This window comes from Canis lupus, chromosome 25 (genome assembly GCF_048164855.1).
Source record: "Canis lupus baileyi chromosome 25, mCanLup2.hap1, whole genome shotgun sequence".
In the NCBI taxonomy this organism is placed as follows: Eukaryota; Metazoa; Chordata; class Mammalia; order Carnivora; family Canidae; genus Canis; species Canis lupus.
The window spans coordinates 18,208,009-18,235,548 of record NC_132862.1 but is presented as its reverse complement, the minus strand read 5'-3'; the positions used below and the strand labels follow the sequence as shown (position 1 = coordinate 18,235,548).

The following is a 27,540-nucleotide window of genomic DNA, read 5'->3' as shown; positions in this document are numbered from 1 at the left end:
TGTGTGAAGCTTATTAATAGAGCACAAAATGATGAAGGTCTTGATGAGGATAGACAGTGATAACAGAAAAAAAGGAAGAGAAGAAAAGCTGCTTCAAAGAAATGAAACAAAACAAATCAAAACCAAACCAGGATTCAGATACTAACATACAAGAAAGGAAAGGGAGCTGTCTAAGATGACTCCTGTTTCTGGCTTAGCTGACTGGACATTGGTAGTGTACATGGCCAGAATAGAGCATATGGGAAGGAAATCCAAGTGTATGGAACAGAATGTGGGGGAAGAGAATGTGTTCACTTATTGGCAAGTTTGGAATCATGACAACTAGGGAATTATGGAAAGAAGCTTGTTCCCCAAGGATGTTGCCTCAAAGAGCATCTGCTTCAGACAGTATGGCAGACTCAAGCAGATGAGCTCCAGCGTCCTCCCTAACTCTTGTATTTCTAGCCAAATAGACAGTGTGTGTGGAGTTACAGGAGTTGTTTTCCTGATTATCTCAGGAGTCTGAGTCACTTCAAGAGCAAGAAGACTGTGGGTTGTGGTGCTAATTCTTTATCACTTGCAGTCTCCAAAATCTGTCTAATGTGGATTAACAAGTCCCAGTGTCAGTTGGGCAGGGAATTCTCCTTCTTGGAAACATGGGATTTTGTCTCATGTCTCATGTCTCAACTCCCTGGGAATTCCCATGAGCTTTCCTATGGGAGTCCTCCTATCAACTGGCATCACATCTACCCAGCCCACTCACTGACATTATCATATACCACACAGTAACCAATAACCATTACATTTTTGCTCAATTCTACAAGCAGAAGTAGCACTTTATTTATTTGAGAATTTTGTTCCAATAACCTCAACCAACGAACACCCAAAGGGTAAATCAGGAAAACAGTGGTACTCAGATTTAGTCTCCTAGTGACTACATAAGAGTCAAATGGCAATATAACTGCAACTGTGTCACCTTGAGAAGGGTGACAATCAGCTCAAGTTCCAGTGGAGTCCCGACAGTTGCATAATACTAAGCAGGCATCAAAACCAATAGCACAGACAGCAGGGCCAGTGCTAAGAGTGTGCAACAAAGGAGCTCGTTAGGGAAAGTAGCATGAAACTGAGGTTGGACTGACTTGGAACAAGGCCAAAGCCCAGGTCACAGGTCTCCCAGTGGGAAACCACAGTTCCCATCAGTGGATAGGAGAGGGCTGGTACTCCTATCTGTCTGGGCCACAGCTTCCTTCATGGCCATCCTGCTTCACTCTGTACATTTAGTTTCCTTGCTCTCTCTGCTCACAGGCTTCTTGAGCACCGGTTCAGAACTGAGACTAGAGCATGGTTATGAGGGCAGTCCCCGCCTCTCTCTTTCTCTTGTCCACACACAATCATCACTACAGTCTTCCTGGCTGTCTCTCAGGTGTCCGGTTCCTGAGAGCAGCACCTCTCAGTTCACCTTACCTTCTGGAACCAATTCTCACAGGCCGCTGAACTCTATTTCCTGATGACCCTCCAGGTAGCAGCGAGGATGTCACATCCTCTGACAAACCTTGCCTGTCACAGTCTGCTGCTGGTCCTGGCTGGGTCCCTTTCTGTGTTCCCACAGCCCTGCCTGGGCTCCCACACTGCCTTGTAACTAAGTGTTCGTGTGTTTGTCTGCCCACAAAGCAGAAGCTCCTGGGGGCAGGCTGTGTCTCACAAATGATCATTTCCCTAGCACCTGGCTCTTTAAATAAATGAACATGAGCTCAATGGGCTTTTATTAACTAATCCTATATTAAAATATCACCTACAAATATGTAAATACATTAATTAAGTCTGTACTTTTTGCTCTTGCTGAAGCCACCTTGTGCATTTCTACATTTCTATAAAAGCATTTGCTATTCTTCCAGTTGTTCAGGCATCTAGCTGATGGTACTTGTTGAAGATTGGCTTCAGGTATCTGAAATCAACCTTAGTAGAATGAAATAAACCAATGGGAAATAAATGAGAAAGCAGTCCCTTTTACAGGCTACAGAAGTATCAATATATACCAACATAGCATAATGTATAAACTTTGATTCACTAAGTTGTACACCAGAAACTAGTGTAACATTGCATGTCAAGTATATTTAAACAAAAAAGTAAAAATAAAGAAATATCAATGTATGAATAAAGCTATGTGAGGTTCTTTTTTATCTTGTATTGAACAACAACACAGTTTAAATGAGGGATTTTTCTCATCCTGACTAAATCTAAAATAGATTTGAAATATACCATTAAGACTCTGAATTTTCTAACACAGTATTAATACAGTTACCTTATTAACAGAGCAAAATTAGCAAAGTAAATATCTAAATCTCAGACTGCTAGCAACAAATTCTAAAGCAAGAAAGCAAATGTGCTATTCTGCAAAACACATACTTGGTTCATTTCTTACCTTTAGTCGAGTTCTGCTCTATAAAGCATTTAATATATTTATTTTAAAACAATGAATTTTCTTTCTATCATTTCATCCTCTCAGTTTCATTCAATAAACATGTACAGATTGCATACTCTGCATCAGACACATTTCCAGACTTTCAGGCAAGAATATTATTTATCTATTGACAAACATTAGCAATCACATTAACAATGCCATAAATGGGTACGATGCTTTGTGGTTCATAAACACTTTTGTATAGGAATCATCTGATACCAACAAAAACCCTTTAATTTTACAATGGAGGAATAAAGTGGTTGTTATGACTGTCTCAAGGTCACTCCAAGTACGTAGTGGAATCCCACATGACACTAGGTTGTCTGGCTCCAAATCCAATTCTCTGATACAACACATGGCCTCTCATTTGTTAATGTGGAGAATATGACACAGGAATATGCTGTGTCAAATACTGCTTCCATGGAAGCACTTGTCTGAGACCCAGGCTGTTCAGGAGTGCAGCCCAGGTGAACTTGAGTATCCTTGTGACTAAATCAGAGCTGATACGATCTTACAATGAGTATACCATCTCTTCTAACAACACAGTCAATAGATGATTGCACTGCTGAAAATTTGTTAGAGCATCACACAGCCAGAAATAAAATTGTAAATTAAAAGCTTTACATAATGTTCACTAGAGCCTAGCAATTTTGTCATTATAAAAATTATTTTTGCCATTATGTTCTGATTTATGGAGAAAAGGATTTTCTCTCAACTTCATCGGTTTCTTGGCAACTGAGAATTTAACGGAAATATTAACATATAGGATTATGTAGTTTTCTCCATGAAGTTAAAAGCCAATAGTTAGACTGGAACATTTTTTTCCAACTGCTGGGCCATTATCCAGAGGCAAATTTTGTAACTCCAAAAGCTCCCTCCCCCTTCCCCCCACCTCAACACCATCTCCAGAGATAACACAGGTTGCTCAGCTCTTCTCTTCATCCTACCTTACACTATTTCTTTTCATTCCTAGGTATAAGACAAAAAACAAAAAACAAAACAAAACAAAAAACCTCACTTCACCCAACCATGGTGCCATTTGAGTTAAAAACTAAGCTAGCAAACTAGATGATCTCTTCTAAACCCATGAGTCTATTAGTCTATGAATAAAGCACTAACTACATGAATATCAAACAGTACTCACACTCCGAAGGATGTTATACCTATGAATCTCTAAAGGGATGACCCCCAGAAATCCCAGAGACACTTGGACACCTTATTAAATACACAGATTCCTGGGTCCAAGCCCAGATGTACTAAATCAGAATTTCTGGAAGTGAGACCTAAAACTATATTTCTAACACACTTCCTTCGATGAATCTGAAGTTCACCCTGGTTTGGGAAGCATTATTTAAACCAGTAGTTCTCAAAATGTGGTCCTTGGACCAGCAGCATCGATATCACCTGGGAATATTCTAGAAAGGAAAATTCTCATGTCCTGTGCCAGATCTACTAAATCAGAGACTCTCAAGATGGGGCCCCAGAACTCTGAGTTTTATCAAGTCCTCCAGGTGGTTTTGATGCATGGCGATGTTTGAAAACCACTGATTTAAACAAAAGAATAAATTTCAATTTTAAAAACCCCCTATACTGAGACCCTCCTGAGCAAAGTCCCTCAGTTGCTGCAGGGGAAAAATAGCAGCTCATTTTGTACTATATTATTTTTTTAATGCACATTTCTTCAAACATCTATTGAGAATTTACTCTGTGCTAAGTAAACACTGTTAGAGGATTCTTAGGATAAAGGTATTAAAAAGATACAGTTCCTGGACTCAAGGAGCTTATAATCTACTAAGACAATCTTTTCCTATAAAGGAACCAGACAAGAAGGGTTGGCAAACTTTTTCTGTCTAGGGCCAGCGATCAAGTGTTTTAGGCATCGTGGATCACATGCCTCTGTGTAACTACTTGGTTCTGTTATTATAAATGCAACCAGAGATAATATATAAATGAATGAGGTTGGCTGCATTCCAATAAAACTTCACTTATAGATACTAACAACATTTGAATTTCATATAGTTTTCACATGTCGTGAAATATCATTCATCGTTAGAGGTTTTTTTCCCAACCACTTAAAAAATGTAAAAGCAATTTGGGGGACCTTACAAAAACAGCTAGGGGCCAGAATTATCCTGTGGGTGGTAGTTCACTCTAAAGTAAAGCCTGTAAGACAGTAACAAACAAAATCTGAGGGTTTGAGTCTCTGTGATGTCAACAGAAAGTAAAAAGTCAGCAGAAAGAGTTTTTAGAAGGAAAAATGCTGAATTCTGTCTTAAATAGTCTTTTCTGTCTTTTCCTATCCTGTTGTTTTCCTAAAAAGTATCACATGTCTTTTCTTATATTTCCTTATAGCAGAAATACATCTTTCCACTTAAATAAATCCACTTCATCTTCTTATTCATACCATATCTCATGAAAATAACATGATGCTAACAGAGGGTCTTTATGTCTTTCCCTCTGGGTCCAATTTTATCCATTTCTATGGATATGGAAGCCAAGATTTTCAATATTATAAAAAACATCTTTGTTCAAACATACATTGCATCACTTCTTCTCCTTCAAGTACTAGGAGGTGGAGGTTGGCTACCATTTTTACATTTAGTCTGCCTTGAAAACTGCCAGCTTATGTTGTCTACTGAGGGCTCCAATTTTTTGGAGAATCATAATTAGCTTGGGCTTTTTGTTTCTTTGTTTTTAATCTCATATTTGTGCAGTTAAGTGCTAATTATCCAGCTTCTAAAGATTAATATTCACAGAAATATAAATGTCACTACTCTGACAGAATGAGTGACATGTGAATCTATGGCATCAGTTCCCAAATTCAAACCCACTCAGGATATTAAATCAGAATCTCTGGGCATAATACCCAGAATTGGTACTTTCAACATGTTCCTTAATGTCCTTGATGCCCAAGAAGGTTTGAGAACCAATCTCTACCCTACAGTGGCTAGACAGTGGAAAGGACAAATGTAAGTGGCTCTGGCCAGGACATGCTATTGGATGGTCAAGCTCAGGAAGTGTCACAGCACCATTTTGCTGGGTCATGGAGGAAACATCTTCATTTTCAGATAGCAGTTAAATTCTAAGTTTTTTATCACAACAAAAGTAGAAATAAAACCCAAACTTCCCACCATTTAAAGTAAGCTGAGCAGAACACGAGTTGGCCAATTAGAGAACACCCAAACCAGAGACGAAGGCTGCAGAGTGCACCGTGTCTCTTCTACCTGGTCTTTGCACTTGGCCAACCTACCCACTAATCAAGTTCCTTCCAGCTCCTAAAGTCAAGCTAGGAACTTTAGAGCTTGTTCTAGACAATCACCACAGCCCTCAACTCCATCACCATTGTCCATTCACATACACCTTGCTCTCATCTTCTGAGTTCATCATTACTGACTCTATGCTCAGTAGTTGGTTGGCACCTCCTTCTCAAGAGTCCTCAAATCAACATCAGTCTTGCTGTATTGCTTTTTCTCAAGAGTCCTCAAATCAACATCAGTCTTGCTGTATTGCTTTTTCCTCTACTTACTTCGTTTTTGGTGAAAACTTTTGTTCTAGCACTTGCTCCTATAGAAATTCCTGCTGGGGTTGGAGAGATATAGGACTTTGGACATATGAGACCTAACCTTTCTTAATTAGGAAAAAAGTGACTAAATAGCTAAATATTGAAGAATGACAGGCAAGATGTAGAGAAATCTCTAAAACTAATATGAGCATATTGCTGTACAAAAGCATCTTCAACTCTTTAGGCTTTCAGGGCCAGAGCACCAAATGTAGGGCACATTTGGGGAGTACTAGAGAACCAGGCTGACAAAAGCAGAAGGTGAGACAGACTGGGTCAACCAAAGGGGATTTGCCAGCTCCCTAGAGAGTTTATATCTTATTTTATATGAAATTACACTTAAATTAACTAGAAAGTCACACTTCTCATTCCATTGCATAAGTTCAAGAACTCTCAAGGAAATCTACGAGTGTATAGACTTCTGTAATACTATATTTTAAGACAAAAAAAAACTGGACAAGGGATGGGACATGGAATTTTAAGTTTCTATCAAAATTCTGATGCAGCATGGACTCTCAGGTGGATGATATTGCTTCAGAAGGTACCTCAACAGGTCTCACTCCTGTCTTGCTGCTAAGTGTATCACAGGCACTGGCATTCCTTCATCCCATAAGGGATAGAGGATCTAGCTGGGAGCCAGGTAAGCCAAATTATTTAAAACAGTCAAAGCCAATAAATATGCTAAGAAATGTTCATGGAATAAAAAGTATGCCATCACTGTGGCTGTTACCCCTAGAAATATAGGAAAAACTGAGTAGTAGATAGGTTTGTCAATGAGCATACATCTCCCACCTAATGTACTGATACCATTTCTGTGAATTAATAGCTGCTCCTCTTGACTTCAAAACTTGCATTCCTTCATAGTATATGTTCACCCTAGACCTCTTACCATATCACCTGTGCCTCAACTTACTCCTCCAGGTATGGTTCATGCTGCAGAATCACCAGGCATAGCACCTACTTGTTCAGGGGCAAGATCCTGCCTGCCTGGGCTTTGAAAAGAAAAGCACTCTGATCAAAGTAATTCACAATCCAGTACAAATCACAGTATATTTAAACAATTAGGAAATGAAAGTCATTGCCAGTTTTATGTCAGAAAAACCTCTCTCCAAAAGAGGTTAAGACTTTAATTGGCCCTTTATGAAATTTATGGGCTAAGTAAAAAAGTGTGTCTGTGTGTCTGTCCCAAAATTCTGAGATGTCCTGTTCAAGAAGTTAATGACAGTGCATTGATCAGTAGGCCTGATAACTTTTACTGATATATAAATACAAAGGGGAAAAATGTTTGAAAAGAAACAAAGTGAGCTGGGAATTTATCTAATGTTAGGTTGTGTTCACCAAGTCCTGCTTTGTAATGCTTTTCCTGAGTACACAAAAAGACTGCTTTTCCCAGAATCTTAGCATTTAGTTAGAGTCATGTGACTAGTTCTCACCAACAGATGTGAGCAGTAAAGTAATGTGTCTCTTTCTGGCTGAAATATCTAAGGATTGGTGGGGCTAACTGAATATTTGATGATATTAGAAAACTGTGTCATCTTTTAGGTGTGATAATGGTGTTGTGATGGTGCTTTTAGAAAGAATCTATATCCTTCGGAGTGCCTGGGTTGCACAATCATGACCCACTCTTGGTTTTGGCTCATATTGTGCTCTCAGGGTGGTAAAATCAAGCCTCACATGAGGCTCCACACTTAACTTGGAGTCTACTTGAAATTCTCCCTCTTTCTCTGCCCCTTCTGCTTGTGCTTGCTCTCTCTCAATCTCTCTCTAAAATAAAAACACAAAAAATTAAAAAAAAAAAAAAACAATGAATCTAAATCTTTTAAAGGTATATACTTAAACATTTACAGAGGAAATTCCTGGCATCATTTTCAAAATAGTCCAGTAAGAGCAGGCAGGGTGAGTAGGGGAATACAATTGAAGCAAAATTGAACTAATGATTGTTTTATATGACTGAAATATATTAGAACAAGTTTTTTAAAGATGAACTGATTTGAGACCTCTCCTTATACCTTCTTGTGATAGTGATCCCAAAGCCACCTATTTCAGAAGTAAAGCAGTAATCCCATGCAGGTCACTGCTTAGACAAGAATTGCCCTGATGATCCAAAGCAGACCTTTTGTGAACAAGATAGAAATTTTTATGTGTTATGCCACTGAGATTTCAGGGTTACTTGATACCTCAGTATAGCCTCACTGTAGCCTAATCTAATCAAAATAATAATAAGCAGCATTGATTTTAAAGATGGTGTAGCCTGGAATAGCCTATATGGTATGGAGCTAACCAAAGAGAGCATTTATAAGATGACTGACTTGGTAAGAAACTCGTAGGAATTTGAGAATAAACACAGAGGAAGGAAATGGGGGTAAGAGGGAAAGGCCAGGAAACAAAGGAAGCAAGTGGTTTTCAGAAAAAAAAAAAAAAAAAAAAAAAAAATCAACCAACAAGAAGTCACCTCTGGCAGAAGTGGTTAAAGAACTTTTTAAAAAATGGCAATGCCTAGGGATGCCTGGGTGGCTCAGCAGTTAAGTGTCTGTCTTTGGCCCAGGGCATGATCCTGGGGTCCCGGGATCGAATCCCACATCAGGCTTTCTGCATGGAGCCTGCTTCTCCTTCTGCCTGTGTCTCTGCCTCTCTCTGTGTGTCTCTCACGAATAAGTAAATAAAATCTTTAAAAAAAAATGGCAATGCCTAAAACATTGGATAATTTAAAAGAAATGAATTAATTACTAGAAACATAAAACTAACCAAGACGAATCATGAATAGAAAATGTGGAAAGATCAAATAATGAGTAAGGGGATTGAATCAGTATTCAAAAATCTCCTAACAAAGAAAAGCCCAGGACTAGATGGCTTCCTGATGAATTCTACCAAACATTTGAAAAAGAATTAATACCAATTCTTGTTAAGTTCTTCCAAAAACCTGAGGAGGAAAAAACATTCCCAAATTCATTTTACAAGGCCAGCATTATCCTGATATCAATGAGGATACTATGAGAAAACTACCAATATCCCTAATGAACATAGATTTAAAAAATCCTCAATGAAGTACTAGCAAACTGAATTCAACAACACACTGAAGTTGCAAGGATGCAAGGATGCAAGGATGATTTGACATGCAGATATTAATAACAGTGATACATACATTAACAAATAGAATAAAGGATAAAATTCAGCTGTCCATCTTAATAGATACAGAAAAAGTACTTGACAAAAATCAGCATCCTTTCATGATAAAATTGTCAACAAATTAGATATGGAAGGAATTTACCTCAACATAATAAGGGCCATACATGACACCCCTCAGCTACTATCTTCCAGCGATCATACTTCTGGTTACATATCCAGGGAAATGAAATCAGTATCTCAAAAAGATATCTGCACTCCTACGCTCATTGCAGCATTCTTCATAACAGTCAACATGTGGAAACAACCTAAGTGTCCATCAAAGGATAAGTGGATAAAAAAGATGTATATCTATAGATAGATAGATAGATATAGATAATAGAATATTGGAATATTATTTATTCATTTAAAAAGAAGGAAATTGTGCCATGGATGTGCATGGATGAACATGAAGGATATTTTGCTAAAGGAAATAAGCCAGACAAAGAAGAAAAATTGTATATGATCTAACTTACATGTGGAATCTTAAAAAAAAAAAAAAAGTCAAGCTCATAGAAACAGAGTAGAATAGGGATTATTAGAAGTTATCAGGGGCTAGGCAGTGTGTGAAATGAAAAGGTGTTGGTCAAAGGGTACAAACTTTCAGTTTTAAGATAAGTTCTGGGGATCTAATAATGTACAATATGGTGACTGTTGTGAATAATATTGTACTGTATACTCGAGTTTGCTAAAAGTGTAGATCTTAAGTGTTTGTACCGTAAAAAAATAACTATACGAGGTGATGAATGTGTTAATTAACCTGACTGTGGTAATTATTCACAATGTCTATCAAATCATCACACTGTACACTTTAAATACACATAACTTTTTGATCAATTATATTTCAATGAAGCTGGGAAAAAGCACATACCGTAGGTCTAGTCTAGATTCAATACCATATAATCTGTTGGAGATATAAAGGAAGACATGGTCCCAGTCCTCAAAGACCTCACATCAAAGTGAAGAACTATTAGAAAAATAACAATACTGTCTAGTACAATAAAACAGAAGTAAATACAGAGTGTTGGGATATTAGACATAACACTGCAGATAGGAAAGTTCAGGCAAGAAGTGTTAGAAGCAATATAGAAGCAGCGGTAGCCAAGGATCAAGGAAAGGGCATTCCAGGAAAAGGAAGAAGCTTGTGAAAAAGCTTTGAGCAAATAGAACTTGGTGTATTGAAAGAACTGAGAGCAATTTAGGGTGGAGAGTGTTTATTATTGAAGAAGGGCAGGGGAGGCATCAAGAGGTCAGGTAGGGCCAGGCAATAATCATATGCCCTACCAAGGAGTATTAGCCCCACCCTAAAGGCTACAGGGAAACACTTACTATTTTAAGATAATTATGAAGATCCAGTACCAGCAATGTGGACAATGATTCTGAAGAGGTGCAAAACCACAGGGCAGGGAGATTTGTTAGGAGACTATCTGCAGTAGCCCAGGTGAGCTTTAACCAAAATGGTGGCACTGGAGTTGGAGATAAGTGGTCAAATTCTGGAGTTGAATGATCAAAAACCACAGGCCCCAGTGAGGTAGGCAGGAAGAAATTGTTCAAGGATTGCACTCACTCCTTATAGGTTGCTAATGCATTGGCTGCCTTTCATTTTCCTCCCAATCAAAATACAATGACTCCTCTATCCTCTAACTTTTAATTACAGCTTTCTACACAACTTGAAATAAACACATTTAGGATTCAATGTCATATCATTCAATTGATCAGCACACTCTATTCACTGCCGGTTGGAAAAGTTATTGATCAAGCACACAGAAGTGCTGACAGCCTACAATTGGCCACTTGAGATAAAATAGAAATGTGAAAGATCAAAGGGTTCTTGTCACTAGCATATTTGAATAATGGTTCCTGATTATAATGGTCTCCTGTGTGATTTGACAGGCCAACTGATCAAAATTAAGAAGTCAAGCCCCTAAAGGCATCCAAACTTTGGGTTCCATTAACTACTTCTAAACCATGTTGTTAGCTCTTTTTTTGTAGGGCTTATGATGCTGATCTTCAGAGTATCTCACTCATGGAGAACATGATAAATTATCAGCTCAGCATGACTTCCGTGCATCAGAAAAAACCCCATTGGACTAACATTATCTCTTATTGGACTAAGATAAAATTTTTTCTGCTTAGAAGTCTAGGGTTGTTCTCTAGAGAGATCGCTGGATTGCAGGAGACCCAAATCTAACCCTAAGCCTAACCAGAACCCTAAACTATGAACCCCAAATGCCTAACTGCTAATGCTAATACTAACCCTAACCTTAACACAAAACCTAAACCTAGATCTAAGAAAAAGACAGGAAGATACAGTATACAATATTACTCAACCATAAAAACATATGATATCTTGGCATTTGCAACAATATGGATGGAGCTACAAAGTATGCTAAGGGAGATAAGTCAGAGAAGAAAGAAAAATACCATATGATTTCACTCATATGTGGAATTTAAGAAACAAAACAAATGAGCAAGGGGAAAAATAAGAGAGGCAACTAATGAAACAGATATTTACTATAGAGAACAAACTGATGATTACCAGAGGGTAGGTGGGTTGGGAATGGGTTAAATAGGTGATTGGGAGTAAGGAGTATAGTTGTGATGATCACTGGGTGTTGTATGGAAGTGTTGAATCACTATAATCACTGGGCGTTGTATGGAAGTGTTGAATCACTATATTGTGCACCTGAAACTAATATTACACTGCATAATAATTGCAATTTAAATAAAAAATTCTAAAATAATCTTTTTCTGCTTAGTTGAAGGTCTTAGCATTAACTCAGGAATTAGGATGCTGTAATAGAAAGATTTCAAGCTTTACAGACAAAATATATATAAGTTCATGGCCTGGCCATGCTGAGTGACCAAGAGCAAGTCACTGAACCTCCCTGAAACTAAGTTTACTCATTTGTAAATTTGGACAATTTTTCCATCCCACCTGCCATACAAGAGCTTTGTAACAGTACAAAATAAGTAATGATTGAGAAATCATTCTAAAAAGCATTGCATGCTTTTTAATCGCTGACAAATTGTCACAAGTACTATTGCCACTATTTTTATCTTGTCCTTTTAGATTAAGTAATATAGTGAAAAGTATTATTCTAGGGCTACTATATAAATGCATTTAAGATGAAGATGACAGAAAGATTAGTTGGGGGTGACAAGCATTCTCTGCTTTTTTACATAACATACCACAATGTCTTGGGGTTTATTGATCTTCATACAGATAGAGCGAAAGAAAGAAACTTCTGGGAAAGACTGAAAAACAAATGACTTCTTAGCTAAATTTAGAAAAAGAGAATCCTTGTACTTGCTTCAGCAGCACATATACTAGAAAAAGAGAATCCAAAAAGGAAGGAAACTCAGAGAAAACCTCACAAGAAGATACTATTTACAGAAAGGAAAATGTAAGAGCAAATATCAATGAGTTATACATAGAAGAGAAATAAGATTTTCGAAAAGCTAAGTTTTATTAGGGCAACTACTAAAAAGACAGGAAGCTAGACAAAACAACCATCATCTAAAATGGCTTACATGATTATATAGTAATTGCCTCCCACTATTTTAAAAGAGGAGACAATTCGTACTAAAACAAGGTGCAAAGATACTATTAAAAGCTGTATGAAATCTATAAGTTCTTTAAAAGCAGTCAAGCAGCAAAGGAGACCAATAGTAGCAGAACTGATATCAAGAATGAAGAGTCTGTGATATTGAAAAGACAATAACAGAACAAATGAAAACACATCAAAGGTACACAGACATTGACAAAGAAAGAAATCTACAAACCAGGGATAAAACCATGATATTCAATTTGAGAATAATCAGTGTACCAAAGAACATAAAAATGCAAACAAAGTGGAATTTTTTAAGTGAAAAAGTTTATTATTGTTTAAATGTTATTTATTTATCTATTTGTTTTTAGTTTCAGAGGTAGAGTTTAGTGCTTCGGTTGCATATAACACCTAGTGCTCATTAAGTGGTGTCCTCGTTAATGCCCCTCACCCAATTACCCCATCCCCCCCCCCGTCAACCTTCCCTCCAGCAACCTGTTTGTTTCCTGTGATTAAGAGTCTCTTGGGCACTGAGGGGGGCACTTGGCAGGATGAGCACTGGGTGTTATGCTAAATGTTGGCAAATTGAACTCCAATAAAAAAAATTAAAAAAAAAAAAGAGGGATCTTATGGTTTGTCTCCCTCTCTGACTTCATCTTATTTTATTTTTCCTTCCCTTCCCCTATGTTCATTTGTTTTGTTTCTTAAATTCCACATGAGTGAAATCATATGATATTTGTCTTTTTCTGACTGACTTGTTTCGGTTAGCATAATACCCTCTAGCTCTATCCACATCATTGCAAATGGCAATATTTTATTCTTTGATGACTGAGTAATATTCCATCTTCCTTATCTATTCATCTGACAATGGAATCTGGGCTCTTTCCATAGTTTGGCTACTGTGGACATTGCTGCTATAAATATTGGGCGTGCATGTCCCTTTCAAATCACTATGTGTGTATCCTTTGGATAAATACCTAGTAGAGCAATTGCTCGATCAAAGGGTAGTTCTATTTTTAACTTTTTGGGGGACTCTCCATACTGTTTTCCAGAGTGGTTGTATCAGTTTGTATTCCTACCAACAGTACAAGACGGTTCCCCTTTCTCCACATCCTCACCAACATCTGTCATTTCCTGACTTGTTAATTTTGGCCACTCTCACTGATGTGGGATAGTAGTAGCTCATTGTGGGTTTGATTTGTATATCCCTGATCTTGCGTGATGTTGAGCATTTTTTCATGTGTCTGTTGGCCATTTGTACATTTTCTTTGGAGAAATGTCTGTTCATGTCTTTTGCCCCTTTCTTGACTGGATTCTTTGTTTTTTGGGTATTGAGTTTGAGAAGTTCTTTATAGATTTTAGATACTAGCCCATTATCTGATAATACATTTGCAAATATCTTCTCCCATTCCATAGGTTGAGTTTAGAGAAGAAATGGATTACAGGTGCTGTGGAGGGGAGGAAGGCATCATGGTCTCAGAGAAAGATGAGAGAGAGAGAGAGGAGCACACAGGGGAACACACAAGGCAAACATTTTCCCAAAGCCATTGGCTAGGAAAATGAGAACAGGATGATTTTCATGAGGTCTTAAGCCAGCAGAGCTTAAAGATTAGAGTTTTAAAGGTCAGTGGGCTTGACTGGGATAGAGCCCAGAGGGGGCTGTCCTGCTCCTGGAGAGAAGGTAAGCAAACAATCTGGAGACAGACAGTGTAGAAACACCAATCTGAAAATGACTGGGACACCTAGTGGGAAGATTCTTCACTCTTCTTGGAATGCTTCCTTGAGAGATAGCAATCATAGAGATGCGTCTCTGGGGACAAAGGAGCTCGCTGGTGCCATTTCCTTTCCCCACCTCTCAGCATAAACACAGATCTACCTACACGAAGCAGCACAGTGTCCACACTGGCTGTCTAACCTTCTTAAACCAAGTCCTACATCCCTCAGGCCCAGCACGGTGGGCCCTTTCCCCAGAAGACCAGCAGAAACCCATGCCCATATCATGTTTCCCTACCAGAGAGTTCTGCAAGGCTTCAGTTCTAGTGGAAGTATTATAAGGTCTCTTTTAACAGACAGACCAGAGCACACTTAACCAAAACTTGCCGCAACCTGTCCAAGAATCAAACACTGCCCACTACAGGCAAGGAGAACCTGTGCAGATGACTGGCCTGAAAGATAGAGTAACCCAAATGATAGCAGAGTTCATGTGGCACACACCACCAGAAGCACTCCCTGACACACTAGGCCCCAGACATTATATGATCTCTTCTTCATAAAGCTATTACTCTCTGGAACAGGAAACATAGTGGGCTTTTCTAACACAGAGAAGAAGGCAGACACTTAGACAAAATGTCAAGATGGAGGAATTCATCCCAAATGAAAGAACAAGATAAGGTCACATCCAGAGAGTTAATCGAAATGTATATAAGGATTATGCCTGATAGAGAATTTGAAGCAAAAATCATAAGGATACTCACTAGGCTTAAGAAAAGAATGGAAGACTTCAGGGAGACTCTTACCACAGAGATAAAAGAATATTTAAAAAAATAAATTACAAAAGAAAAATACAATAACTGAGATTGGAAACTGACTTGATGCAATGAACACGAGGCTAAAAGATGAAGATGAATGAATAAGTGATACAGAAGACAAAATAATGGAAAATAATGAGGCTGAACAAAATAGAGAAAGAAGAATATGGAACATTCGCATAGATTTGGGGAACTGAGTGACACCATCAAATGTAGTAATATTCATATTATAGGAGAAGAAGAAGAGAAAGGGAGGCAGAAAATTTATTTGAGGAAATAATAGCTGAAAACTTACCTAATATGGAGAAGAAAAGAGACATCCAGATCCAGGAGGCACAGAGAACTACTATCAAAATCAACAAAAGCAGTCCAATACCAAGTCATATTGTAATTAACTTTACAAAATATAGCAATAAAGAAAAATCTTAAAAGCAGCAAGACAAAAGAAGTCCTTAACTTATAAGGGAAGACCTATGAGGCTAGCTGCAGATTTATCAACAGAAACTTAGCAAGCCAGAAGAAAGTGGCATGATATATTCAATGTGCTGAATGGGAAAAATCTGCAGCCAAGAATACCCTACCCAGCAAGTCTATCATTCCAAATAGAATCTCCCAGACAAATAAAAATTAAAGAGTTCATAACCACTAAACCAGTCCTATAAGAATTATTGAAGGGGACTCTCTGAGTGGAAAGCAAAAATCAGAAGTGACAAAGAAAAGAACAGAGAAAATGTATAGAAACAACAGTAAAACTAGTAATAAAATGGCACTAAACATATATCTATCAATAATCACTCTGAATGTAAATGGATTAAGCACTGCAATCATTTGACACAGTGTCAAATGATTAAATTAAAAAAGACCTATCTGTATGCTGCCTACAAGTGACTCATTTTAGACCTAAAGACACCTGTTTGAAAGTGAGGGGACAGAGAAACATTTATCATGCAAATGGATGTCAAAAGAAAGCTGGAGTAGCAATATTTATATTTGACAAGACAGAGTTTAAAACAAAGACTGTAACAAGAGATAAGGAAGGGCAGTATATCATAATAAAGGGGACAACCCAACAAGAAGCTCAACTGCAAATATTTATGCACCCAACACGGGAGCACCCAAATACATAAAACAATCAGTAACAAACACAAAGGAACTAATTGATAATAATACAATAATAGCAGGAGACTTTAATACCCCTCTTACATCAATGGACAGATCATCTAAACAAAAAATCAACAAGGAAATAATGGTTTTTAGTGACACACTGGACCAGATGGATTTAACAGATATATTCAGAACAGTCCAACCCAAAACAGCAGAATACACATTCTTTTCAAGTGCACATGGGACATACTCCAGAATAGGTCACAAATCAGTCCTCAACAAATACAAAAAGATTAGGATCATACCATGCATATTTTCTGACCACAGCTCTATGAAGCTATTAGTCAACAATATGAAAAATATTGGAAAGATCACAAATACATGGAGGTTACACAACTTGCTACTTAACAATGAATGAGTCAACTAGGAAATCAAAGAAGATATTAAAAAATACATGGAAACAAATGAAAAAACACAATGTTCCAAAGCCTTTGGGATGCAGTAAAAGCAGTTCTAAGAGAGAAGTATGGAGCAATACAGGCCTACCTTAAGAAGCAAGAGAATCTCAAAAACAACCTAATCTTACACCTGAAGGAGCTAGAGAAAGAACAACAAAGCCTAAATCTAGCAGAAGGAAGGAAATAATAAAGATTAAAGCAGAAACAAATGATATAGAAATTTTTAAAAATAATAGAATGGATCAATGAAACAAACTGGTTCTTTGAAAAAATTAATAAAATTGATAAAATTCTGGGAAGACTTATCAAAAAGAAAAGAGGAAGTACCCAAATTCAAAAAAAAAAAAAATCACAAATGAAAGAGAAAACAACGAACACCACAGAAATACAAACAATTGTGAGAGAATATGATGAAAATCTACATGCCAACAAAATGGACAACATGGGAGAAATGGATAAATTCCTAGAAAAACAAAAACTACCAAAACTGAAACAAGAAATAGAAAAGATGAACAGACAGTAGCCAGCAAAGAAACTGAAACCCACCAAACAAAAGTCCAGGGCCAGATGGCTTCTCAGGTGAATTCTACAAAGATTTAAAGAAGAGTTAATACCTATTCTTCTCAAACCATTCCAAAACATAAAAAAGGAAATAAAACATCTAAATTAATTTGATGAGGCATGCATTTCCCTTATACCAAAACCTGATAAGGACTCCACTAAAAAAGAGAACAACAGGCCAATATCCCCAATAAACATGAATGCAAAAATTTTCAATAAAATACTAGCAAACTAAATCCAACAGTACATTAAAGGAATGATATTTTTAAAGGATATACATATTTATGTATATATATATATAAACATATATAATTCATATGTAGAATAATAAACATGCTACTGGAATATCTTACTATTATGGAATATAACCCACACATAGGATAGTAAATGTTAAGGAGATAAAAATAGAATATAATGCTCATTAACGTTTTTTTTTTCCCCTAGAAAGTTGCTTAAGAATCAGAGAATATAATCAGAAAACAAGATCCAGATATGGCAATTTTCTCTCTTGTGAGTGTATGTGTGTGTATGAGAGAGAGAAAGAGAAAGAGAAAGAGAATGTGCTTTACAAGGAGGAGATTTATCATAGCTTTAGAAACAAAAATATTATAATTATAACAGTAATAAGTAACAATAAAAACTCTCATAGATGGAACACTAACTCTAGACTAGCCACAGTATGCAGCACTTTCCATTTTTATCTCATTAGCCTGGAACTCTCTATCATCTACGTCACTATTCCTCTCTGCTTCCACCAAGTCACATGCAATAGAAGTTGGCCTATCAAATAGATCAGGGGTAGAGAGGGTTGGCATAACACTGTTGGGGGCTTTTGTTAAAGATCTAATTTGTAAGTAACTTTTGATGACATACTAGAAAACTTATCATTTCAATCAATCTAAAGTAGCTAAAATAAACGTCAGAAATTATTACTGTTGACATGTTTTACAATAAAAGGGACATAATTTGAAGTGTGAGCATCTTATTAAACATGACATCATATAATTTGTATTAGATACCACTATAACCAGTTTCAATGGTGTAGAAATTAAGATGTTGATATTCATTAATGTTTTACTTTCTCAAATGAAATCCTACCCTGCTTTTGTCTCACTTTCAAATAATTGCCTCTAGCTCTCCATATGCTGTTCAGAATTGATTTTCGAGGTTTTGAAAGCACATAAAAGAGTTTATTGGATGCTTCTAAATACATTCTTCATGATTATTGTTACAATCATCATTGATAGCATGGTAATAATCAATAAATACCCATCAAAATTTACCCCATAAATGGAACTCTTGAATTCCATTTTTTTTAAAGTAGACCTCAAGGTGAGGTTAAATGCAAAGGAACAAATGTATCCCCCAAATAATTAGCATTATTTATACAGCTTCCCGTATAAATACCATATGGATGGCAACTAGACATTTGGTGGTGATCACTCTGTAGTACATACAATTGTCAAATTATAATGTTGTATACCTGAAGCTTATACAATGTTATATGCCAATTTTACCTCGATAAAAATAATAAATAAATAGAAATACCCTGTGGTATATATACCACATAATAGAATATTTAAATAGCCCCACAACCAAACCAATAATGTCACCAATTTCTATGAAAGCCTTATCACTAAATCAGACTCATTGGTCAACATATCCTCTGACCTAATACTTCTATAACTTTTATGGACAAATGGTGACATAATTAAATGTATCTTTTGCAAAAATAGCTATTAATTTCTATTTGCCACTCTTCTCCACACCTTGAATAGAATGTCACTGTTCTTTCCTCAAAGTACAAAACCAAAATATAACATTGTTAAGATTATTAAAACTATCCAACAAATACCTAGACAAGGTTTCAAATGTCATTTCTACTGACCTTGCAAAAATGTTAGGCAAGACTGCAGCACCATGATGGGGCTCCCAGAGAATGTGGAGGAAGCCATCCCCCATATCTTCAAACTAGTGGAGGGATACCTGGCTGATGTGGTCAACAACGAGACGCTGCAGATGTACATGAAGCCACCAGTCCATGAAGAGTCCAAGGTGCCACCCAAGGGCTTTGTGGTATGGGAAGCTCCCTGGATCACCAACAGCAGCAAGAAGGCTCCTAAGATGAGCAGCTCAGAAGAATTTCCCAGCTTTGGGGCTCAGGTGGCCCCAAGACCATCTGATGAGGCCCCAAATGATAATGATCAAAAAGCAGAAACCTCTCCAGCCTGCTGACCCAAACTCCACCCCACATGGCTTGTCTCAATCTGACTCAGCAGCTGGACCCTCCATAACCTATTCACGCTTCCCCCTCCCCAAAGTCTCACAGTGAAACCAGAGGCATCAGCATCCTGCATGTGCCTTAGGATCTGCTCCCTGACACCTTTGCTCTGGGACGGCTCTCCGCTGCTGTGAACACTAACAAAGGTAATAGGACATTTCCCCATAAGTGCCCTGGCTCATCCAACATGTCAATAAAGTTCTGGCCTCCCTGTGAGAGCTCCACAGTTGTGGCTGAGTCTACTTCCTGTGACATGACCTCAGGAAATAAATTTCCTTGACTTAAAAAAATGTTAGGCATGAACGAAACTGGATTCTCTTGCTCTGAAGAGTAGCACAGACCCTTCCATTATCCACAGGCAGAAATATTGCAGGACAAACAAAATCACTCCACAGAACAAAAAACTGAGGAGTAAATAACCACTCAGTGGAATGATATGCCTTTCTGGACATCTCAAGGCACTTTACAGACAATTCTTGTGGTGAGCATTTCTATCTTCATAATATATTGAGCAGGAAGACCAGAAGTAGCTGGCTGAGAGAAGAGCAAGTAATGATGGTGATGAGGCAAAGGCGAAGCTGATAAAGGTAGCAGCTGCTGGCTACGATGCCCTTCCTGTCGTTGTGCTAAACACTTGCTATTTTACGTTACCCTCATAACACTCTAGGAAGTAGGTATCATTGCCCACCATCCCACCCTTTACAGGCAGGTTGAGGCTTAGAGAAGTTAATTCATCGTCCAGGATCACACCACTAGGAAATTGCAAGAGCCAAGTTTTCAAATCCAAAGCCCAAGCTCTTAACCATCCTGTTCATGCAGCCTTCTGAAAATTATTTTCAATGTGTTGTATAATGTTGTTTCTTGCATGAAAACAGTTGGAATAAGGCCAATTCTTGAATGGCTTGAGACAAAACTCTAACAAAGGCTTATTTTAGCAGACCCCAAGGAAAGATTTTTCTTCTCTTTTTTTCATCTCATTGACCAGTGGGATCCTGTGGCTGTCTTGGGCAGGAGGACTACAGAGCCTGAGGTGACACTGCTGTCATGAGTATTGTTCATAGGCAAATCTGGGCATTCTTCTCATCTCTGTTAGGACCGATTACATTGTCCCTTTGAAGTCACTAGGCATTCTTTGCTTGAACAAAAGATGAAGAATTCTATTTTGAAGGAGTCATGGCTGGATTTTTAAAAATTAATATCATGGACTTATTAGTATAATGGCCCAAATCCAAAAATTGGGATAAATGTGTGGCATCAGTCCAATGTTACTGTGATAGTAGATATGCAATAATTTAACATCATTTCAATTTCACACTTACACAATGTCCTCGTTTAGGGTGGATCAAGATAATTGGCAAATTTTCAGGCTAAACTTAAGTTCTTAAAGACATTTCAGTAGCAATGCCAACCACAAAACTCGTCGGAAAACTGATAGTAAAATGGGCTTTGAGAAGCAAACTATTCAAAGAACAGATGGATTGAAATTTGACAACTTTCATCATAGTAACACACACACAAACACAAAGACTTGTAGAGCAGTCAGTGACACCTTAACTCTATGCAAGATGCTTGAGGGTATTTTCTAGACACATGGTCCTCCCTCTTTTTTAAAAACCAGTCTCCATTTCATTCCATTCTTGGAATAAGTCTCTTCACCTACAAATGTTTTAATGTTTGGTAAATAATCACATTATGTTAGTGGCTGACATGACAAATAAGCAGAAAAACATTTTTATGTATAACTGTTGTTAGGGAATTTATGAGATACATTAACATCACACAAAGCCGAGCACCTATATTGGCTGACTGGCTTATTGGGAGACTCCAATAACACAAGAGAATGGGTGGGTTTGTGGGACCATTTACCGATTCAGCAACTTTAAGTGGTTGGGCAAATATCCATTGTTATCATAGCATGTTATTGGACCATGTTACTAGGCTCCAATGAAGAATTTGTTAAATATGTATCTCTGAACCAAATAAAAGTAAAAACATTCCTTATCAGACAGTCCAAAAACATATACATACTTACATAGCTTATGACCAGAATAGTCCTTTTAAAAAATAGTCTTATAGGAGCAGAAATATCTATTGCAGCTTCTTAGTCACATACATGAAACTGGAAGGAAAATTTTTTTCAAAAAACAGCGTTAAGAATCTGCCACATATGCAACACTCTTTCAAAAGGAATATGCTCTAGTCTTGAAAAATGTTTCACTCAACCTGAATTAAATTCAGAATGTAACTGTAAATATAAATGTAAGGAACTATTGGAAGAGGTCTTTGAGAGGACATGACTGCCACTTGACCCACAAGCTGTACTCAGTCACTCCCTCCTCTATCCTTGGAAAGTACATTCTGCCCATTGTTCCCACAGTAGGAATGGTTCCAAGGACATAGACTCGAGACAGTGATGTGTTGTCGAGACCATCTAGACAGTATACAGGACTGAATCTAGTTAAAGACCACTCTATAAACATAAGATTCTGGCCAGCAGGTGCAGAGATCTACTCATTTTATGGCTGCTGAAGACAAGCCTCATAGATGAGTTCCCTTGCTGATTAAATTTGCCACCTGTCTATCTGGAGTGGCCTGCATCTTTCTTCCATCTCTCCTTGCCCTTCATGTATGGGGACATATTGGAAAACCAACAAGGACCAAAGCTAAGAGTATGGCCTTGGGGCCAGACCAGCTGTATTTCTGTCCTCCAGCTCTGCTACCTACTATCTGGGAGATCTTGGGCAAGTTACTTAACCTTTCTACACCTCTGTATTTTTCTCAGTTATAAAATGGCGACAATAATAGTATCTACCTCATAGTTCCATTCTGAAGAATAAAAGAGTTATTTTATGTTATTGAATATCTCCCAAACAGGCCTATTCCTTATTCTTAAAAAAAAAAAAAAAAAGAGGGATATTATGGTTAGGTGAGGTTATGTGATTTCTCCAAAGTCACAGTTAATAAGTACCAAAGGTGAGCTTCGTGGCCACCTACTTCACATCCGGTGTCATTATTTTTTCTATGATCTTCAGGACCGCAATTTTAAATTATGTGATCATTTACTTTCTTTTCAATGTCAAATTTTGCATAAATCCTTTGGTTATATCCAGAGGTAATTACTATGTGCAAACTACACGCAAATAAACTACATATTAAAGGACAGAGAGGAGACAATAAGTTGCATCTAATCATAAAATCCTATAACCATTTCCCTTACTGTCCACCACTTTTACTTATCCTCACCCTTTCACTCTTTTATTTTATTTTTTTTCACTCTTTTTTAAATGCAATTTTTCCTCAGAGTATTTCTTCCCATCTCCCTCAGAATTTTGCATTTGAATGAGGTCTCTCTGGGAAAATCTTTCTGTAAGGCCTGACTACCAGAGTGTATCAGTAACTCCAAAAGAAGCTTCTGTGTTGATACTTAGAAAATATATGTGGTCTCATGTATTTCATAGCAGTTAAATGTACCCAAATGGCACCAAGAGGAAGCGACCAGCTCACTCAGATCACAAGTCTTCTTTCTCTATAGTTCTTTCCTTCTCTCCTAATACCAGATCTCCTGCTATCATACCAACACCTGGCAGACATTCCTAAAAAACTGACTGTCCATGTATTTACGGAATGGAAAAAAATGAAAATAATCTGGAAGACTAAACTGAGTCTCAGTGCAGGGATTCACTTCCAAGCACTGTATTTATTATTTCTTCTCTCTCTCCTCTGCCTAATAGTGGGCTTGGCAAGGAGGAAGCCCTGAGTCACTGCCATCTCTCCCAAAATAGGTGCTGCTCCTATCCCAAGATAGGCTTAAGGAAGTTCACAACCCTTGACATCACAAATAACATTTTGCATATATTTGCATTAAAACATTTTTTTTAGGTAAAAGCCTACCTTTGATTTTCAGTCTCATTATGATCTGTGATCCTAATTTGCTGAATCTTTGCTAAACATCTTCCTCCTCTCAGCTCTGGTTCCCTGATAGGTATTGTTTTCAGCTCAACATCACAAAGACCAAACTCGGGATATTCCTGTAACAACTCCATCTCCCCCCCCACCCCTCTCTTCCTCCCTGCTTCCTCCTCCTTTTCTCTTATTTAATCTAATTTTATTTTATCTTTTTTCAAGTTTTTAAAATTTATTTATTTTTAATTTCAGTATAATTAATATACAGTGCTATATTAGTTTCAGGCATACAAACTAGTGATTCAACAATTCTATACATTACTAAGTGCTTATCAAGATAAGTGTACTTTTAATCTGCTTCACTTATTTCATGTATCTCCACCCATTCATCTTCCCTCTGGTAACCTAAGTTTGCTCTCTATAGTTAAGAGTCTGTTTTCTTGTTTGTCTCTTTTTTCTTTGTTTTGTTTCTTAAATTCCACACTTGAGTGAAGTCATATGATACTTGTCTTTCTCTGACTGACTTATTTCACTTAGTATTATACTCCCTAGCTCCATTCATGTTTTTGCAAATGGTAAGATCTCATTCCTTTTTACGTCTGAGTAACATTCCATTATATATGCCATATCCTCTTTATCCATTCATCTTTGGTTATTTCCATATCTTGGCTATTGTAAGTAATGCTGCATATATCTTTTAAAATTATTGTTTTCATATTCTTTGGGTAACTACCCAGTAGTGGAATTACTGGATCATATATTCCTGCAACTTCTTTAGAGGATCAAAATAAAGAGTAGTAAGAAAGGAAAGAGAGTGGCAGTGTGGAAAAACTTACTTGGAAGAGCTGGAAGTAAATGGAATAGTACTCCAAAAGGCTCATGAAATTAGAAGTGGTTCCTCTTCTCTGAAATGACAAATTTTGTGTCATTTTGGGGATTTCTTTTAATGTTATATTGAGGTATATTTCTCATGTTCCAGTTCCCTGAAAGCATGCTGGGATGGTTATTTGAAGTTTTATTTATGAGGCTCTCTCTTACTTGGCAGTTCTTCCTCTCTCCATGAAAAATTCTATTTCCTTAAGAAAGTGAATCTAAAGGGACCAAATAATTTACTCTTAATTAAGAGTTAGCTTCCCATAGCAATGAGGGACTAGAATGTCAGTGACTGAAGAAATGATCTTTATTTCAGAGTTTCTATTTCTCCTTGTCAACTCATAATAAAATAGAAAATAAGCCAGCAATGATCTTGCCTTTTCCCCACTCTAGATCAGAGGCTGAAATTCATAAATTTGTACAGAGGTGAATTCATAAATTCACTCCAGGGGTTGAGTTCTCTAAATCTCTTCCTCCTCCCCCTCACTCCTGTAAAACTAGCTTGTGGGATTTTCCTTGTCAGCCCATTCATTATATATAGCTCACAGAACTGAAACTTAACAATAATAAAACCAAAAATAATAATGGGAAACAATTTGTATGTTCCAGACACTGTTGTGATTTAAACATATTAACTCATGCAATATAAGCCCGGGGGGGGGGGGGCGGGGAATCATTATATTCCCCATTTTATAGATGAGAAGAACAAAGAACTAGAAATAATAATCACTATATCAGATATTCTCAGCTACTTAATTCAATCATAAGATAAAGACCTGAATGTGCCATGTAAACTTAGGGCACTATTTAAATGTCATTAGTTACTTTTCAATTTTGGTCACCTTCCCGGAGGTTTGTTCCTGAAGAGACAGGAAACAATTATAAAAAACACCTCAAATTCTCTGTTCATGAACTCCCCCTTCTTGGCTGGTCACGTTCAAGACCATAAACTTCTTCTCCTTAAAGTTCACCCTCCATGGCTAATCAGTCTTCCCAACCTGTTGATTCTATCTTCACAAAGGCTCTTCAGTTTGTGCTCCCTTTTCAATTTGCCCTGGAGTTTCTTTAGTTTGGGGCCCAGTTATCCCTCCCCTTGATTACCTCAAAGCCCCAACTGGTCTTCCCAACTCTAGTGTTTTTCCTCAATGCCATCCACTCAGAGCATAGCTCCCTTCTTAAAAAACAGATCTCACCAGGGCCCTTAACCAATACTTTCAGCTGCACTCACTGGAACCCGAGGTAGCATCTTGGGCAAGACACTTTGTCTAGGCCAAAGGATGTGAGACCCGGTTCTGAATCTACTACTTCCTAGGTCTGCAGTCTTGAACTCCTTATTTAACCTCCTTGAAAATAAATTTCTTCATGTATGCAGTGAGATCATGTAACATTTTCTTGACCTATTTCATAGACTATAAAAACTTATTTTTTAACTTGTGAGAAAATTCTTTGAAAACTGAGAATCATTTCAAATAAGGAGCTTTTACTAAAATTAAAGTCCAAATTTCTTACCTGGCACTCAAAGTCTCCAAACTCTGACTATGAGCAGCATCCAGATGCTCTTCCACTACAAACATACCCAAATCCCTCCCAAGTTCTCTGGATCTTCCTTCTTTGTCCTTTGCAACCCTAACCCTACACCTTCCTCTGCCCAGAAATCCTTTCTTTTCCAGGGCTTCTAGCAGAGACCTGTTCATTCTTTAGCACCAAATTAAAATCTCACCTTCCCAAGGTGGGTATCCACAATTTCCCAGTAGGATTTAATCTCTCCATTCCCTGGATTTTCCTATTACTTAGTTACCATTTTGTCAACTCTTGCTATATGTCTGACACTGTGCCAATGCATATAGTTATCTATGCTATAATCTTTATGCCTGAAATCCTCAAAATGACCCTTAGAGGTAGACATTATCTCCGTTTATAAATGAGGACATTGGCTCTATAGAACAGTCAATACCTTGGCCACGGTTACACAAAATGTAAAGAGGAGAGCTTGGCTTGGCCAGGTCTGTCTCCTTCCAGAGCCTCTGCTCTCAACTCTGTGTATACATCTTTGTTGTTTCATAATAGCCCTTGCCAGAATCAGCCTGGTAGTAGTCAAAAACACATTTACCCATCTTTTACAAGTCTGCAAGCTCCTGGATAATGAAGGAGCTTTCCTCCCTATTCATTTGTACCATCAGATGATTACGATATACTTAACTTATAGCAAGATGATCAATAAATATTTACTGAGCTACAGTGAACTTATAAAACCTTTATTACTCATCCACTTAGAACTTTCACTCATCAATCCCGTCATCTCTCAGACTCTTTCTCACTCTCTTGCTCTCTCTTTTTTTTTTTTCTTTTCTTTTCCTAGTATCCAGTGCTAAACCAGGGTAAAAATAAGAATGCTAACAGTGTGGAATATGGACAACAGGATGGAGGAGAATAGGCACTTGGAAATTGTTTACCCATCTTAATTTTTGGTGGTTCAAATGAAAATATTCTGTTAGAGTTTCAAGCTCTTCATAGAATAATAAACACTTGATAATTTTTGCCTAAATACTGGCTCTGGTGACCATCATCTAACTCATTGCAAAGCATTGTTAACATAAAGTAATAACAATCCATGAATTATAAAAAACCTTATATAAAATTTTTTCTAAAACACTAACTATATTGATACAATTTTCCTTGTTCTTTTAAGCAATAAAAAGAAGATTCACATCTACTAACAAGAAAGAATTGGAACTCAAAGTTTTTAGAATAAAAATTCAGAAATCCTATTTCCCTTTGAACAGTAAGTAAAAAGATTTCTCAGCTGACCAAAGTAGCAAAGAGGCAGCTCACATTAGGAAAGATTACAGTTTAACAAAAACAACAAAGAGAATTTAAATGTCTATGGGTTCTCTCTGAAATGTACTACCTTAAACAAATTAAGTGCTTCATCTAAACCATAATAACCAATGGCATTCTAAGAGGAGCAGAACAACCTTTGATGTCTCCTTTGATATTCAGAGGCTGATTCTGAAGGGAAGAAGCTGTCCAACCAGTCAAAAAAGACACTCACAAATGTCTGCACTGCATCAAACCTTCAATATCTTGTCCCACAGCTATGATAAATTTTTCTTCCTGAAA

The 27,540-nt window shown here is 37.3% G+C and overlaps 2 long non-coding RNA genes across 2 annotated transcripts in view; one reads left to right on the top strand and one right to left on the bottom strand.

Moving 5' to 3' along the window:
• LOC140616834 (uncharacterized) overlaps nucleotides 1-26,415 on the bottom strand; it is a 99,704-nt gene extending 73,289 nt beyond the window's left edge. Inside the window, exons 1-2 of the long non-coding RNA XR_012017167.1 lie at nucleotides 25,930-26,415; nucleotides 24,384-24,452 (exon numbers count right to left, since the gene is read on the bottom strand). This is a non-coding gene — a long non-coding RNA (uncharacterized lncRNA). The remainder of the gene's footprint in view (nucleotides 1-24,383; nucleotides 24,453-25,929) is intronic.
• LOC140616835 (uncharacterized) overlaps nucleotides 1-27,540 on the top strand; it is a 47,699-nt gene that overhangs the window by 16,291 nt on the left and 3,868 nt on the right. Inside the window, exon 4 of the long non-coding RNA XR_012017168.1 lies at nucleotides 27,110-27,202. This is a non-coding gene — a long non-coding RNA (uncharacterized lncRNA). The remainder of the gene's footprint in view (nucleotides 1-27,109; nucleotides 27,203-27,540) is intronic.